The sequence below is a fragment of the Danio rerio genome, chromosome 2, assembly GCF_052040795.2.
Source record: "Danio rerio strain M-AB ecotype USA chromosome 2, GRCz13ab, whole genome shotgun sequence".
Classification (NCBI taxonomy): domain Eukaryota; kingdom Metazoa; phylum Chordata; class Actinopteri; order Cypriniformes; family Danionidae; genus Danio; species Danio rerio.
Window position 1 is genome coordinate 1,120,001 of NC_141022.1, and position 13,461 is coordinate 1,133,461.

The 13,461-nt window shown below is 32.8% G+C and overlaps 1 long non-coding RNA gene across 6 annotated transcripts in view; it reads right to left on the bottom strand.

Moving 5' to 3' along the window:
* The window catches only part of LOC147836973 (uncharacterized), a 307,385-nt gene that overhangs the window by 247,857 nt on the left and 46,067 nt on the right, over positions 1-13,461 (bottom strand). For all 6 annotated transcript variants that reach the window (XR_015478067.1, XR_015478066.1, XR_015478068.1 and 3 more), the window contains one exon: positions 2,136-2,291. This is a non-coding gene — a long non-coding RNA (uncharacterized LOC147836973). The remainder of the gene's footprint in view (positions 1-2,135; positions 2,292-13,461) is intronic.

The following is a 13,461-nucleotide window of genomic DNA, read 5'->3' on the forward strand; positions in this document are numbered from 1 at the left end:
GGGACTTTAAAAGAGGCATCAGGTTGCGCTGGCGTCTCCGTGTTGTCCTGCGGGTCACTCTGTTTGCGTCTGGCACGACTCTCTGGTTACACACACACACAGTCCTGACCATCACACACAGACACACACTGAGTGATTGATGTGTGCGTGTCCTGCATGCTCATCTGCAGTCTGAGCATAGCGTTTCATGAGTTCAGCTGCGCGGCGCCCTCCGCGAACACTATATTGCTCTTCCTCTCATTTTACTGACATCCAGCTAGTTCCCTTTATCCAGCGGAGTTAATTGAGGTCATGCCAGCGTACTGCTCTTACACTCCTGAAGACTGAGAGACTTCAGTCCACGCTGGATTACCGCAATGACAGCAGATCTGACTGGAGGTTTTTCACTGTCTGTGGGAATTAACAGATATTTTTACAGTCTTGCCACACTCCAGCAAACACTACAGTCATCTCAGTCAGCATTAATAACGTCTGACTGTGGCTGTTGACTTGTTCTTTAAAGGAAGTCTGATTTAATTAATTAATTAGCAAGAAAATATGTGTAGTGGATGCACAAGGAACAAGAGATTTAACTTGCAAGTTAACTATAGATATGTCGAGTCAAAAATGCACAAACAACAATAGGTTATTTTTTTATTTTACATTAAATAATGTCTAGCGTTTGTAAAGAGAGTGTGTATGTTCAGGTAAAGTCAGAACTATTTTCATTAGCATTACTCAAATGATGTTGAACAGATTGAGGAAATGTTCACAGTGTGTCTGATAATATTAGTTCTTCTGGAGAAAGTCTGATTTGTTTTATTTCGGCTAGAATAAAAGCAGTTTCTTATTTTATTTAACACTATTTTAAGGTCAATATTATTCGCCCCTTTCAGCTAGTTCTTTTTCGATAGTCTCCAGAATCATAGACATCTACATTAGATGTCTCCTACAATGTTGTTGTTGTCTATTGGAAGGAATGCGTCAATAGCGCCGCCATCTTGCTACAGGGTAGCGCTCCATTGAAATGAATGCGGCACCAAGGTACAGTTGAGGACTGTGGCAATCCAGAGCCAGAGATATACACATATACACATATATCTGTGATCGGGAGTTTTCCTGCATGTCAGTCTGCAATACTTTTTTTAAATTAGGAAAATTTTAATTTTACTTCACTTTTCTGCATTGATGGATCAGTGACCGCACGGGCATTCCTGACAAAAAGCTTGTGTTTGTGTGTACAGATATACTATTCACCCTCTGTTAAATGTGATCTAATCATGTCCTGAAGCACAGCTCCTCTCCTGCTTTCACTGCTCATACTGACGGAGGGAGCGACTCGTTTGTGAATGAATCTCCGTTATGAACGACTCTTTCACTAGCCGACAATAATACAAGTTTCTGGCAGCGCAGCATCTCGTTGTCATATTTCTTTCGCATTGTTTGCTGATTTTGTTAAACAAAACTAGCATAAGCCGAGTGTTTAGTGCGAGTTGGAGCTGCTTTGCCGTATGCTGAATGCAGTAAGTGACTGTTATCATCAATAACGTTACCTGATTAGCACAAAGGTTCAGAACATACAAAAACAGAAAAAAACTAAATCTTACCTATGAAATGTTCTGCCTTTGTGCTTTGTTTTCTTTGTTTGCTCGTTACTACACCCGTAGACAGTGCTAAAGTCCCGCATCTTCACGTAATAACACTGTCTTGACTAGTGCGGTTGAATGACATTTGTCCTGGGAGCACTGTACCAATGTGGCGGCGCTACAGACGCATGCTCAGGGTCCCTATGCGATATCTAGTGCATATATCTATGCTCCAGAACAAACCATCGTTATACAATGACTTGCCTAATTACCCTAACCTGCCTAGTTACCCTAATTACCCTAGTGAAGCCTTTACATGTCACTTTAAGCTGTATAGAAGAATATCTAGTCTAATATTATTTACTGTCATCATGATGAAGAGGAAATAAATCAGTTTTTAGAGATGAGTTATTACTACCCTCTACTCCATATTCGGCTTAATATACTGACAGAAAAGTCTCCAAACAGTGCAGTCCTCATGCCAGGGCATGATCTGCATGTCATTTATATTGCGCTGACGATCTGGACTTGAGCTCGTGTTCTCCTCTGTCTGTCTGTCTGTGTTCTCACCTGACCGTGGCCTTGATCTGCTGAGGAATATTTCATCTGGTGCCGCGGTGAGGAATGCAGGACAGCGGGATAATCCTCCGCTGAGGCCCAAACACCTGTCCAGCTCATCCAGACCACGACAGGACGCTGATCCCACTCCTTAAAGAGACCTGCAGCCTGAAAATGAAGATGGTGTCATTTAAGTCCTACCAGACCTACATGATTGTCTTTCTTTAACACACAAACACAAACACACATTTGTTTTTGTGAAAAGTGGGAACATTACATAGGATCCCATTCATTTTATTCTGTTCAAACCAAATATTACATTGCCCTCACCCCACCCCACCCCTAAACCCAACAATCACAGGAGACTGTGTGCAGCTTTACTCTCTGATTGAACTCATCCTGTGGGATTTATAAGCATTTTGAGAAATGAGGACTTCATCAATGTCCTCATATTTCACCTCCTTTTTGTAATACCTGTGTCATACCCATGTCATTATACAGATTTGTGTCCTGAAATGTCACAAAAACACATACACACACACACAATAGATTGTATACTGTGTAAAAATCATATATATATATATATATATATATATATATATATATATGAGCAATATCACACGAGTAGCAGTGCGATATGGCTGTATATCACACTGGTGGGAGGCATGCGTTGGCACGAGGCAGCAGGCCGGGTGCCTTAGTGTCCCCACCAGTGCCGATATACAGCCATATTGCACAGCTACGAGTGTGATATTGCGATTATACAACAGTTTGACGGCATAATTGTGTATATAAAAACTAAATCAAACATGGAGAGTCTTAAAAACCCTTCTATATGAGGAACTACTTTCTTCCGCCTTGGATTCAAATCATAAGCTGACAGTTAAACAGCTGAGCAAGCATCTTTTAAACTGTAGATCTGTAGTGTCTGCTTTCTGCTGGCTGTATATGGGCGGAGTAATACACAAATGGTAAAGAGGCTGTAGGAGTTCTGATATTGCAGAATATCACACAGCTATCAGCCAATCAGATTCGAGAACCAGACAGAACTGTTGCATAAATAAATAATTATATATATATATATATATATATATATATATATATATATATATATATATATATATATATATATATATATATATATATATATATATATATATTAGGGATGTGCGGAGCAGCCAGTATTAGTATCTGTATTTGTTGAGGTGGGAAAAGTGTTTGTATTTGTATTCGAGTAAAATTCAAAATGTTAAAATAAAAATAAAAATAAATAGTTTTTCTATTACACTTCTAATTTACGTTATAGCGTAAGTATTGTTTACCCATTATAATAATGATGGATATGCAAAAATGGTTGTTGTTTTTGAACATGTGACAAGAAACGTCATTGAAAACATAACAGCCATTACCTCATCCATGGTTAAACCAACAACTAAAATACCATTGTGAATGTCATGAACCCCACCACCACCGTTCTTGTTGAAGGACACTGAATAGACAGAATAAAAACAAATAATACTTCAAAAAACTGTTCTTCTTCTGAAAGAACTTTCTAATGCACAGAATTCCAAAAACTAAAATTAATTAAATAAAACTTAATAAACCCCTGACTGGGAGATCTGGCAGAACAAAAGTATTCTATATAATACTAAAAGATACAGCCCTGCTATCGTCATCTGCCTGCCACAAAACAGACACAAAGTTTTTTTTTTTTCGCGATTAATTTTTCTTCAGAAGTGCGATTAATTAGTTAATTTTTTTAATCGATTGACAGCACTAATATATATATATATATTGAACATGTTTTGAAAATCACAGAGTAAAAACAAAATTTTTTCCCATTTTGGACAATTAAAATAAGCTGTTTCTCAATTCCAAGAACGCAGAGAACAGAGCATTCTTGTGGAGGGCGGTCTTGTCAGGTGTCCTCGGAAGAACGAACTCAGGAGACGGCGAGGGCAGAGAACGCATCCTTTGAGAAATGAGATGCTGCGTTCTTCCTGATGGTCACATGACCTTCACGCGTTTTAAATAGTAAATTATTTAAACATTACAGCATTCATACAACCATTTACAGTTTTTCCCCTTTTCAAAATATATACTTTGCATAAAAACATTATCAATATACTGTGCACAATATAAATAAAACAGATTTTAATACGATTTTCAGTAAACAAACACCCTTAATGTGTTTATTCCTTTATTAAGATGTCCATGGTAATGTTTATATTCATGTTTCATTTAGGGATACTTCTGAGGTAAATAAGTCATATCTCTGAACTTTAATAATAAATCTAGATAAAATGCTGCGCTTCCCACCTCCAGTCACAATGACTGGAACTGAACTTCGGCAGCTGATGATGACGTTACACGAGAACACAAGACCGCTGAAGAACGCATATTGAGAAACAGCCACAGTGTTTGGGACATTAAATATGCTGCAAAAAAGGTGCAGGATGACACTGTATGTCTGAAACAAAATATAAAACATCTAGAGTATTTTAAATAGCCACTTCAGAGCTCAAATGTGCTGTCCACATATGTGGCCACTAAGCCCTTGGAGGTTAAAAAATCTATTTCTGTTGTAACTTAGAACTGTTAAGTTCTCTAAACTAAATTGTTTATAATTATGCAAATGACTCATTTACTTTCTACTTTGAAGGCAATGAGTTTACGTTTTCAACCATTCACTCATTACAGTGTACACTGAATAGAAATATTAATTGGATTTGCTAAATCTTTCTAAGTGGTTGCAAACAATTAATATGTGCTGAATTAAAACAAAACACAGCCAATTTAGTAACGTTCAACTGAAATTCAGCACATATAAATAGTTTGCATCCACTTACCTTAAACAAATGCACTAAATGCAAGAGTTCATCTTTGCCAGTATATTCTGAAGCATGTGTGTCTGCTGTTTGGTCCCTGAAAATGTCCAATGCATCTTATTGTCTGAGAAACAGCAAGTAAATATAAGAGGAACTCAGGTTGTTTAAAGGAAAGCGAGTGCGGGTCCGGCAGCACGAGTCCCCCTTTTTGTTGTTGCATGAAGGCTTGATGATTATCTGCTGCAGAAATGACTTACAGCTGCCGTCTTCATGGCTGACGCTCAAACTGTTTATATATCGAATCTGCAGGAATGCAGACAATTACCGTTTTTATTTTCTCACACCGCCCTCCCCCAAATCCTGCATTACAGTTCACATCAACTTTCTCCTTGCAGAATCTGTGTTTAAAGGGTTTTTACAGGCCTGCGGGGTTTTGCTGCCGCTGGAGATGAGGAGGAATTCACTACGGTGGTCCTGTCCTCGCACAATTCTCTAACACACTGCATACAAAATGCCGATTTTTGTCTAGTTTCTAGTCTAAATATCTACAAATTCTGAAATCAAGAAGCATTTCTGGACAAAATATGGTCTTGTTTTCAGAAATATTGTCAAAATTACGTGAGTTTTCATTAAAAAATCATGACTTTGATTTAGAATAAAATGTATTCGGCTGATTATTTAGCCTGTTTTAAGGAAAAACACTTTATTTTGACTCATGATTTCTGAAAACAACACAATATTTAGTGCTGGTCTAGAAAATGCTTCTTGCTTTTAGGATTTTTAGATATTTGGATTAAAGACAAGCTGTTTGTTTGCAGTGTTCTGTCTAGTTAAGCCCTTTACACACCAAATAAGAAAGTATATAGTGTTTAAAAAGCTGAAATTAAGATAATTACACTAAACACACTGCTTGGAATAAGTGTTACAATAATTACCGGTTGCACATTTGGGTTTCAGATGACAAATAGTGTTATTAGTGTATAAATAACTATTGATTATTAGTGTATTGAGTACTATTAATTAATAAATACTGTAGGGCTGCATGTGTTAGAGTGTATAGAATATATGTGGATTAGGTTCAGGGTTAGTTGCATGTAATGTATATTATAGTAGCTACATCAACTTAATGCTTCTTGATTTCAGAACTTCTAGATATGTGGAGTTGAAAATGGTCAAAACTCTTAGTAAGGAAAGCATTTTTTTGTTTTGTACTCCATTATTCAAGATTTACAATCTCATTTCTGGCCAAACAAAAGTCTTATTGATCTTGTTTTAAGAATTAAATACTATCCAAGATCAGATTGTGTCTGATTGTTTTAAGATTGTTATCTTTTTTCTCACTTATTAAAGCTTAAAGTTAGTTTTTCTGCAAAGCTTTATTAAAATCAGAGACAAAATTTAAGACATGCTTTGTTTTTTAAGACTTTATTTTAGCTTGTTTTACATTTGCCTATTAATAAAATACTCAATCACACTAAAATATAGCGAAATAGGTTTATTTTACATTTTAACATGGGATTATTTTACTTATTGGTAGATTATTTAGCTTGTTTTAAGGTAAAACTCACTTCATTTTCACTCATTATTTCTGAAAACAACAATATTTTGTGGTTGTTTAGAAAATGTTTCTTGATTTAGGAAAATTTATTGTGAACTAGAAACAAGACAAAAATTCTAAGTAAAAATATAAATAAATATATATAAATTCTCCTGTAACTAGTATATACACTGAGAAATAATATGCTAATATTAAGTGAGCTTTTCCTTAAAACCATATAAGGAATGTCAAAAGGAAAAACAAGAATATTTTGCTTACCCCATTGGCAGATTATTTTGCTTGTTTTAAGGAAAAACTCACTTAATATTAGCATATTTATTCTCAAAACAAGACTATACTGTATGTTTTGCTTGTCTAGAAAATTCTTCGTGATTTGAGAATTTTTTGATATTTGGACTCAAAACAAGACAAAAAACCTACGTAAGAAAAGCATTTTTTGCAGTGTATATATATTATTTTTATTATATATATATATATATATATATATATATATATATATATATATATATATATATATATATATATATATATATATATTTTTTTTTTTTTATTTATTTTTTTTTTTTCAGTGTTAAAACTTGTTACAGGAGAATTTATGCTCATTTCTGAATCTACATTATATTCTGTCTAAAATGAAAAGGCGTTTACACCTGAACATGATTATTGTATGAATTAAATCAGGATCTCTCTCTCACACACACACACACACACACACACACACACATTATTCACATTTTATCATTCAAATTAAGACTTGACAGAATTCACTAGGCAAAATTATTACTTCTTGTTTCTTAAAATAATGAAGATTAATTCAGCAAAACAACACGGTGTACTTAGTCACTAAAGAACAAGTATAAGCGAGATTGGGCATTTTATTAATAATATTTTTTTATTACTAGGCAAACTTAAAACAAGAGAAGCTAAAATAACGTCTTAAAAGGCTGGTCTTTAATTGTGTCTCTAACTTGAAGCTTAAAAAGAAAATAATATTATAACAATCATGATAATCATACACAATCTGATCTTGGACAGTAATTTATCCTTAAAACAAGATCAAGATGACTTTTTTTGGGGGGCAAGAAATAAGATTGTAAATCTTGACTAAAGTACAATGCAAAAAATGCTTTCCTTACTAAGAGTTTTGACTAGTTTCTAATCAAATTATCTAGAAATTCTGAAATCAAGATGCATTAAGCTAATGCAGTTACAATAGTGCACTTAAAACTAGACAGAACACTGCAAACAAACAGCTTGTTTCTAGTCCAAATATCTAGAAATCCTAAAATCAAGAATCATTTTCTAGACCAGCACTAAATATTGTGTTGTATTCAGAAATAATTAGTTTAAATCAAATTAGTTGTCCCTTAAAAAAAGCAAAAATAATCTGCAAAAGGGGCAAGAAAAATAGTATTACTCCAAACCAAATAAAACATTATTAGCAGATTATTTTGCTTGTTTTAATGAACTTCTCACTTCATTTTGACTCATTATTTCTGAAAACAAGATTATATTTGTTACCCGTTTATAAAATGCTTCTTGATTTAACCATTTTGAGATAGTTGTACTAGAATCTGGTCTAAGTATGAAGAAAAGCTTTTTTTTTTTTTGCAGCACAGCTTTGGTCCCCCGCTCCAAACACAAGCCGCTGATTATAGATATAATGTTTGTCTGAGGTTTCATTTGCGTAGCGATACCATCGTGGCTAATAGAGCTTTAACAAGGCTTCACACCGGCACATAAAGCCGGTTTTCTACCACCCACCATTAAGGTCTGCTGAAGGTTAAACCAAGCCAGATTTATAAAGTGGCTCCGGCTCTCTGGGGTCGCCAGCAGGGCAAACGCGCAACAAATGCTTTCTTACTGAGAGTTTTACACCGGTTTCTAGTGCAAATATCTAAAAAGAATCAAATCGAGACGCATTTCTAGACAAGGACTAAACATTGTCTTGTTTTCAGAAATAATGAGTTAAACTGAAGTGAGTTTTTCATTAAAATAAGCAAAATAATTTGCTACGCAAAACATATTAATCGTTTTTTTCTCTTTGGAATAAGATTATAAATTTTTTAGATTTTAGTTTTCTTCAAATTTAAATGGATTGAATGTAAGATAAATAAGTTTCCAAAAAATAATCAAGAATTGTGCTGTTTCAGCTTCTTTTTTTTTTTTTTTTTAAGATGTTGTTTGAACAAGCAGCAAAATACTTAACTTTCTTCTCAGAGCTTTTGTCTTCTTTTTGGTCCAAATAAAGACTTAAATCAAGGCTTATAGTGTTGTTTTCATAAACAATGAGTCAAACTGAAGTGATTTTCTCATTAAAGCAAGCAAAGTAATCTGACAATGGGGGAAAGCTAAAATAATATATATATATATATATATATATATATATATATATATATATATATATATATATATATATATATATATATTTATAATATTTATACATATATATATATATATTTTTTTATATATATATTTACATATTTAGTTAATCAATTCCCCTATAGCGCATGTGTTTGGACTTAAAACAAGCAAAATAATCTGGAAAAAAAAAGTTTGTTTGCTGTTATTTTTAATTTTTTTTAGATAATTTTCTAATAACTTAAATGTATTAAATATAAAATGAATAATATTTCCCAACAACAACAGAATAATATCTACATCTAAAATATTATGCATGGCAAAGACAAAATAAATCAGTTATTATGTATATAAATCATGTTGAAACAGGCCAGTGTTTTTGTCTTCAACTATATGTGCTTTGACATCTGGGAATCATATTTTGCATGCCTTCATAATATTCTGCAATCTTTCCTTATTAAAATAACAACATCCCAAATAATCATACCTACAATAACTAAAATTACTCAGATCAAGATAATTAGCCCTTTACAATATATATTTTCTGATTGCCTACAGAGTAATGACTTGCCTAATTACCCTAATTTTACCCTATTTAGCCTAGTTAAGCCTTTAAATGTCACTTTAAGCTGAATATTAGGATTTTTTATGAGTAATTAATATTTAAAACAATTTAATAAATTTTATTTATTTAAATTGAACTAATAATAAAAATAATAGAAAAAATAATCAAAGAAAAAAATGAAGAAAAATTAAGACAAATGTTAAATAAAACATTTATGTGACATTTTTAGCTTGCATTTTTTTGTTGAAGTACATCATTTACATTTAAATTGTAATACAATTTTAATAAACAAGAAAAATCATAAAAACAAATAATAAATATAATTTTTTTCATTGGCTACAGAGTAATGACTTGCCTAATTAACCTAAATTTACCCTAATTAACCTAGTTAAGCCTTTAAATGTCACTTTAAGCTGAATCTTGAGTAATATCTACTAAAATATTATGCATATTTAAAACGAATAATATTTCCCAACAACAACAACAACAACAACAACAACAAATCAAATACTGTGTTGCTTCAGCTAATTTTAAACAGGTAGTTTGATCGAGCACACTGTAGATGTAATCACTGCAATCCTGGTTGCCTTAAATTGTTTTAAGCTGAATCAAATTAACCTTAAGAGTCCATTAAACTTAGATCAAACTGACATTAAACAGCTCTCATAACTTATAAAATTAAGTTACAAACACGATTAACTTACTTTACAATGACCTAAAATATATATGCTGTCAGGATCATATAACTGTTTACAGTGCAGCAAAGGTGAATGAAGTTTTTGTTGCTAAAATGTGAAGAACAGCAATAAGAAAGTGCATTGCCATAAATAAATGAATAAACGAATTAAGAAAATACAAATAAAAAATATTTTTCTCACTTAACCTAACAGAGGGTGTGTTATCAGTAATGAACAAGCACAACTTTTCAGGACAAGCACAAAATATAGTGTTGTTTTCAGAAATAGTGAGTCAAACTGAAGTGAGTTTCTCATTAAAGCAAGCAAAATAATTGGACAAAGGAGGAAAGCTTAAATATATTTAAATATTTCATTGATCAGTTCCCCTATAGCGCATGTGTTTGGACTGTGGGGGAAACCGGAGCACATGGAGGAAACCCACACCAACACGGGGAGAACATGCAAACACCACACAGAAACACCAACTGACCCAGCCGAGACTCGAACCAGCGACCTTCTTGCTGTGTGGTGACCGTACCCTCTGTGCCACCGTAATGCCTAAGGCATGTATATGATAAAAAACTGTAATTAAATGACCTAAACTGAAACAGTAATCCTCACTTTACTTTTTAAATGGAAAAATATTTTAATTACAGCAGAAACATCATTACAGCTGTGGGAGGTCCCCATACAGATAGTTAATATAGATAGATAGAAATAGCTGTAGAAGTGTGTGTGTGTGTGTGTGTGTGTCGCTGTCAGTAGTCAAAAACACTTCTGTGACCGACTCTCTCTCTCTCTCTGTGTGTGTGTGTGTGTGTGTTGCTGTCAGTAGTCAAAAACACTTCTGTGACCGTGTCTGTGTGTGCTCTTGGCATTTAACCCGTGATTATTACAAATGAGATGCTCACCTAATACCACATAATAGCTTCCAAATGGAGCCCAGATATGAGATAATGCTGAGCCGTCAGCCGCTTTAACTGCGCTGATATCACACACGCTCCGTTTCTAGCCAGAGAAGTGGACCGAACATTTCAACCAATACAGAACAGCTCGCCAAGCAGATTATATATGTACAGTGTGTTTATATATAGTCAGAATGATTTGCCCTGCTGTTTTTTGTCGAAAACATTCAGGAATTTTCCACAGTGTTTCCTCTAATATTTGTTCTTCTGGAGAAAGTCTGATTTGTTTTATTTCGGCTAGAATAAAAGCCGTTTTTAATAGTTTTAAAGCCATGTTAAGCTCAATATTATTCGCCCCTTCAGCAATATTAGTGTTGGATTGTCTCCAGAACAAACCACTGTTATACAATGACTTGCCTAATTACCCTAACTTTACCCTAATTACCCTAGTGAAGCCTTTACATGTCACTTTAAGCTGAACACTAGTGTCTTGAGTAACATCTATACTAAAATATTATGCATGGCAAAGATAAAATAAGATAATAATCAGTATATAAATCATGTTGAAACAGGCCAGTGTTTTTGTCTAAAACTGTTTGTGCTTTGACACCTGGGAATCATATTTTGCATGCCGTCATAATATTCTGCAATCTTTCTTTATTAACATAACAACATCCATAATAATCATACCTAAAACAACTAAAATTACTAAGATCAAGATAATTAGCTTTCTATATATATATATATATATATATATATATATATATATATATATATATATATATATATATATATATACATATATTTTTTTTGATTGTCTACAGAGTAATGACTTGCCTAATTACCCTTTTTGTCAATTTTACCCTAATTGAACCCGTTAAGCCTTTAAATATCACTTTAAGCTGAATATTAGTATTTGTATTAATAATTAATATTTAAATTAATTTGATAAATTGTATTTATTTAAATTTAACTAATAATAACTGAACTAATAACCTAACAAAAATAAAGAAAAATTAAGACAAATGTTAAATAATATAACATTTATGAGACATTATATAGCTTGTTTTTGTTGTTGCAGTACCTCATTTAAATTGTAATACAATTTTAATAAACACGAAAAATCATAAAAACATAAATAATATTTTTTTTTCAGATTGGCTATAGAGTAATGACTTGCCTAATTAACCTAAATGTAATTAACCTACAGTAGTTAAACCTTTAAACGTCACTTTAAGCTGAATCTTCAGTAATATCTACTAAAATATTGTGCATGGCAAAGACTAAATGAAGTTTTTGTCTATATAAATCATGTTGAAACAGGCCAGTGTTTTTGTCTTCATCTATATGTGCTTTGACACCTGGGCATCATATTTTGCATGCCGTCATTATATTCTGCAAACTTTCCTTATTAAAATAACAGCATCCTTAATAATCAGACCTAAAATTACTCAGGTAAACATAATTAGCCCCTTAATATATATATTTTCTGATTGTCAGAAAAGTAATGACTTGCCTAATCACCCCAACTTTACCCTAATTAACCAAGTTACGCCTCTAAATATCACTTTAAGCTGAATATTAGCGTCTTGAAGGATATCTACACTGTAAAACAAATTAGAACTTCTACGGCTGTGGTGCCGGAAAAAACAAACAAACATAAAATGACAGCGGCTAAATTACAGAAAATTATCAGAAATTTTAATTTGAAACAATTTCTGGTATTTAATGTCCGTTATTTTACAGTAAATTTCTGTAATTTAACATTCGTTATTTTACACTTTTCTCTGGCACCCCAGCTGCTGGAAATAAACCAGAGAATTACAGATGTTTTATTTTATTTTATTTATTTTTTTACAGTGTAGTCAAATACACACACACATAAAAAAATTATGTACAATTTATGTGTTGAATTTAAACAAACCAATTAAATTGTGTAATGTTTAACGTAATTTATTTGTTTAAATTCAGCACATATAAACGGTTCACAACCACTTAACGTAAAGTAAATAAAAAGTTGTAAATCCAAGGAGTCATCTTTGAATATTATTTTCAGTGTATTGTGCATTTTCATCATGGCAAAGACTAAAACATTTAGTTATGTATATAAATCGTGTTGAAACAGGCCAGTGTTTTTGTCTAAAACTATTTGTGCTTTGACACTTGGGAATCATATTTTGCATGCCGTCATAATATTCTGCAATCTTTCCTTATTAAAATAACAACATCCATAATCATACCTACAATAACTAAAACTACTCAGCTCAAGATGATTAGCCCTTTACCGTATTTATTTCTGATTGTCTACAGAGTAATGACTTGCCTAATCACCATAACTCTACCCTATTAATCTAGTGAAGCCTTTAAATGTGACTAAGCTGAACACTAGTGTCTTGAAGAAGTCTAATATAATCACGGCAAAGACTAAACAAATTGGTTATTAA